Below are 5,340 nucleotides of genomic sequence, written 5' to 3'. Positions count from 1 at the left end.
GGGTCTATTGGCTGGGTCAAGGGGACCCAAGGGACTAGCCCTCTTGAAATTATTGGGACTGCCCTGACCCCAAGGTAAGGCCTCTCCAGGGATGCTCTTAGGAGACTGCTGGCATGAAGACAATCTCCATTGAGTCTGGGACCCAGATTAAAATATGGGGAGAATGCAGTCCAAAGAACAGGGTCAAGATCTAGGACAGGGGATACAGGTTGATAATCCCTTGGGAAATAGGCTTCAGAACAAGGCCCAAGCCCCGAAGAATAAAGGGAAAAATAGTAAGAAGATTAAATATTGTTGCTTTGTATGGAACAATTAAAATATAGGCAGAGAAGTGATTTAGCCAAAATGTGGCTTCTCTGAGGATTGTATGTGTCAACAGCTAAATCTGTTTGTTAATGGAAAAGATCTCTTTTATCCAGAAGAGTTGGCATATGTCAATCTCTGGCTTAATGGATCCTCTAAAATCTTTTTGAGCAATGTAAGGGGGAATGGAGAAGGGAAAAACCTGAGAAGGGAAAAACTCTTGAGAAGGTTCAAGAATTCAAGAACCAGTGGCTCCCCCTCATTGCTCTTCCCCCTTCTTATGCAGCTCTCCATCTTGGCTCTGGCTCTGTGACAATCGCGGCCAGGCACCGCCACCTGAAGAACCCCCCCCCCACCTTATTGATTTAGGTGGAGAGGTGACAAAACCCCGGAGGTAGGTACGTACATTGCAAAAAGAATTAGAACAGTTGAGGCAAGGTGTCTTTAATCTCCCCTTTAAGAATCAGGGAAGGGATCAAGAAGAGAAGCCACAGAATATATTTCTCCTCGGGGAGGTATCATTAGGAGGGGCACAAGGGGGAATTGGATTTATAAATGCCCCCTTATCTGGGAATGAAATCAGCAACTTCAAGAAAGATTTGGTATCTGTTATGGAAGATTCAGTAGGAACTGCTAAGCAATTAGATCAGTTCTTAGGACCCAGTCTATATACTTGGTCTTAGTTCATGCATATTTTAAATATGTTATTTACCCAGGAAGAAAGAACATCTATTAGGGCTGCTGCTAACAGGGAATGGGAACAGCAGCACCCACCAGCTACTGAGGTGACCCACAGACCAGAAATATCCATTGGCCAATCTGGAATGGGATAATAGTAACGCAGGATATAGACAACATACACAAGATCTAAGGGAATTCAAAATTATGGGAATTAGAGATTTGTTCCCTAAATGACAAAATATAAAGAAGACTCTAGCAATCAGACAAGAGAAAGAGGAATCACCCACATAGTTCCTAGAACATCTCAAAAGAGGGATGCAAAAGTACTCAGGAATGAATCCTGAGGATGCTGAAGCAGAACATGTATTGAGAGCACATTTTGTTTCCAACTCTGGGTAGATATTAATAAGAAGTTACAAAAGATTGATGCGTGGAATCAAAAATCATTAGGAGACTTATTGGAAGAGGCTACTAAGGTATATGTGAGAAGGGATGAGGAAAATGAAAGAGAGACAGACAGACAGACAGACAGACAGACAAATGGGAGCACCAGAGAATCAAGATGATGTTATAAGCAATTCAAAGAGCTTAGAATCACAATGTCCCCAGTAAAGGGTACAAGGAGGCCAGGAGAGATTGGAAACCCAGTCAGACCCAAGAGGGGAAGGGAGCACTAAGAAATCAGGACTCAGGTTGCTGGCCGTATGCAGGAACATTTCTCAAGAGAGTGTTCCCAAAGAAGGAAGGAGAAAAAGGTGGTCTCTTTAGTGGAATTGGAGGATTAGGGAAGTCAGGGGCTCACTGAGAAGTCCCACCCAAAGCCCTTGATAAATCTGAGGGTGGGCACACCAAGGGAAGAATTAATATTTTTAGTCGATTCGGGGGCAGCCAGAACTTTGGTCACACAAGTGCCAAAAGGAACCAAATTATCTGCTAAAACATTAATAGTATCTGGGATAAAAAGAGAAAACTTTCCTGTCCCCATGTCTGAAGTAGTGCCCTTAAAGCATGTTGGGACAGAGGTGTTGGGACAACTCCTGGTGATCAATGAGGCCAGTGTAACTCTGTCAGGGAGGATTCTGATTACAAAATTATCTATCAGCCTGATGCCTAGAGGATCTATTTGATGCCTGTAAGAACTTATATCATGAAGGAAATTTACAAATGCCAAATGGATCCACAGGTGTGGTCCAGCCCTGAGAAGCCAGGGTGGCTTTCAATCATCCCAATAAGGATAATTATAAAAAACCCATTATATATTGTTCGAGTTTAACAGGATCCATTACCCACTGAAGGAAAGAAGGGCCTACAACCAGTTATTAAGAGACTACTAGACACAAAGCTGATTGAACCCTATATCTCACCATATAACACTCCTATTTTATCAGTAAGAAAGAAAGACGGGACCTACAGGATGGTCCAAGACCTGAGGAAATTAACAAAGTGGTCCTCCCCTCACATCCAGTAGTTCCTGACCCATATAGTATCATGGGAAAAATACCTGAAGACAGCTCATGGTTTCAAGTAACAGACTTGAAAGATGCTTTTTGGAGCTGCCCTCTAACAAAGAAAGAGATATTTTGCATTCGAATGGGAGGACCCCGATATAGGTAGAAAACAATGGTACCACTGGTGTGTGCTTCTCCAGAAATATATGGAATCCCCTAATCTATTTGGACAGGTGTTGGAAAGAATATTAGAGGAATTTGACAGTCTGGACAGGAAAGTGCGGATTTTGCAATATGTAGATGATCTACTTCTTATATGTAGAAAAGGGTACCTTGTGCAGACCACTATAAGATTTTTGAACTTCCTGAGAGAGAAAGGGTTAAAGGTTTCTCAAGAAAAGTTGTAGTCCACTGAAAGGAGTGAAATATTTGGGGCACTTGATTAGCAAAGGTCGGAAAAAATTAGTTCCAGTAGGAATTGAGGGGATTCTCCAAATTATCAGACCAAAAACCAAGAAGGAACTCAAGAAATTTTGGGGATTAGTGGGATATTGTTAAAATTGGATTAGTGAATATGCACTGTTAACAAATCCCTTTACACTTACTTGTTAGAAGAAAAACCCAACCATGTCAAGTGGGAACCTGAGGCACAACAAAATTTTGATGAATTGAGGAAAGCTCTAATGTTAGCTTCAGTGCTAATGCTATTGTCCCTGGAAAAGCCATTTCACCTATTTGTAAACACCAAGAAAGGAGTAGCATTGGGGGTGTTGGCACAAATAAGGGGAGGACTAAGGCATCCAGTGGCTTTTCTAAGTTCCTGGACTCTGTGGCAAGGGGATAGTTCTCATGTACACAAACAGTGGCCACAATGGCCATCCTGGTGGAAGGAAGCAGGAAATTGGCTTTTGGAGGGACTCTCGTTGTGAGTGCCCCTCACCAAGTTAGGTCCATCCTGAATCAAAGGGCCGGAAGATAGTTGACAGGATTCTGAAATATGAGGTAATTTTATTAGAAAAAGATAATTTGGGGCTGTTGCAGGATTCAAACCTCAATCCAGCCAGTTTTCTATCCACTTCCCCTGGGGAACATGCATATTAGAGCATGATTGTATAAAGGTAGTAGACTTGCAGACTAAAGTCAGGGGAGACTTAAAAGAAACTCCTCTGTTGACAAGGATCCAATGGTTCATGAGTGGAAAAGGCAGAAGAATGAGTATGCAATCTTGATGGGAATGGGTTGTCAGTTGTTCAATCAGGGTCTTTATCCAACAACTGGTCTGCCCAGACTTGTGAGCTATTCGCCCTTACCAAACATTGAGGAAGCTAGGAGAAAAGAGCAGAACCATTTAAACTGATTCTAAATATGCCTAGGGAGTAGTACACATGTTTGGGAAAATTTGGGAAGAACAAGGCATTGTTAGCAGTAAAGGTAAGGGGTTGGCCCATGAGGCTTTGATAGCTGAGATGTGTGGACTAAGCTTACACTGCCCAAATTTATAGCTGTTGGCCATGTAAAAGGACATCAACTAGGGAATTCCTTTGAGGCCAGAGGAAACCACCTTGCAAATGAGGAAGCAAAGTGAGCAGGAGAGGGAGATACCACTAATCCTGAGGAAAGAATGGTGTCAACACTGGCTCAACCCCAGCATATACATCCGCCATCCTATACCCAGATGAGAAGCAGAAGCTTCAGGCTCTTGGAAATCCATAACTAGAACATGTTTAAGACCTGGACAAAATTTGTTATGGCTTTCGGAGTTTCATGAATTATGTAGAATGCAAGCCAACGCAATAGGCAAACAAGAGCTTTTGACCAACTAGCTGGTGAAAATCAGTATGGAGAGAATTCAGAACAGATTATCCCATAACAGTGTATGAGCAAATTTCTAAGGCTGCAATAAAAACTTGGAGTTCTCTCCCTGGTCAAAAAGATCTAGGGGAAGCCTTCACAAAAATAGAGCAAGGTCCCAATGAACCTTTTGTGGATTTTGTGGGACGTTTGCAAACAGCTGTAATAAGAACCATTAGAGATAATGCAGCTACAGAAATAATGACCACACATCTGGCTAAGGAAAATGCCAATGAGGTTTGCAAAAGAATTATATGGGGACTAGACAAAGATGCTCCTTTAGAGGAGATCATAAGACACTATGCCACAGTGGGCACAAATGCTTATTATGCCCAAACTATGATGAATATGGGAAGACAAGGTCCCTCTTGGCAAGGGACTTCTAGAGAAACTCGTTGATGTTTTCAGTGTGGAAAAGTTGGACATCTTAGAGCTCAGTGTAGGTATAGAGATAGAGTAAGAGGACAGGGTGAGAGAATAAAACCCAAAACCCCATGTCCAAAATGCAACAGAGGTTTTCATTGGGCCTCTGAATGTAGATTTTCACAAGGAAATGAGAGACAATAATTATCTAATTTACCATGGTTCAATATGATTGATCTGATCCTATGAGGAGATATTATAGGCCAGAACTTGAAACAAGGTTCTAAGTGGAATTGAGGAAATAATGTTTAAATCTAGTTTAGCATTGATTTAATCATACAACAGATAATGGTTTCCCAGTGATATAATGATTGGTGTGTACTTAGTGAACAGCATATAAGCAAGAAGCTCTTAGGGCCAAAGAGCACTCTGGGAGATACAGAAGCCCAGAAGCCCAGTCTCGGAGGCGAAGTCAGATTCATTCTATCTTCCACCTTTGTGCTGGCTGGAGGCTGAAGAAAGCAGAGGCAAAGGAGAAGCATCAAGAGCTCGTGGAAGCAAGCAGAGAGATTAGGCCTCTAAGAAAGCTAACCAGGCCCAAGGAAAGAGATAAGAAATAAATGTTTGGATTTTATCAGCTGGCTGTATTTGGAATGATTATTAGTCTGGAAACTAAGGCTGCCCCCAGAAAACC

This window comes from Antechinus flavipes, chromosome 1 (genome assembly GCF_016432865.1).
Source record: "Antechinus flavipes isolate AdamAnt ecotype Samford, QLD, Australia chromosome 1, AdamAnt_v2, whole genome shotgun sequence".
NCBI classification, from domain to species: Eukaryota; Metazoa; Chordata; class Mammalia; order Dasyuromorphia; family Dasyuridae; genus Antechinus; species Antechinus flavipes.
Note: the sequence above shows the minus strand (reverse complement) of the source record.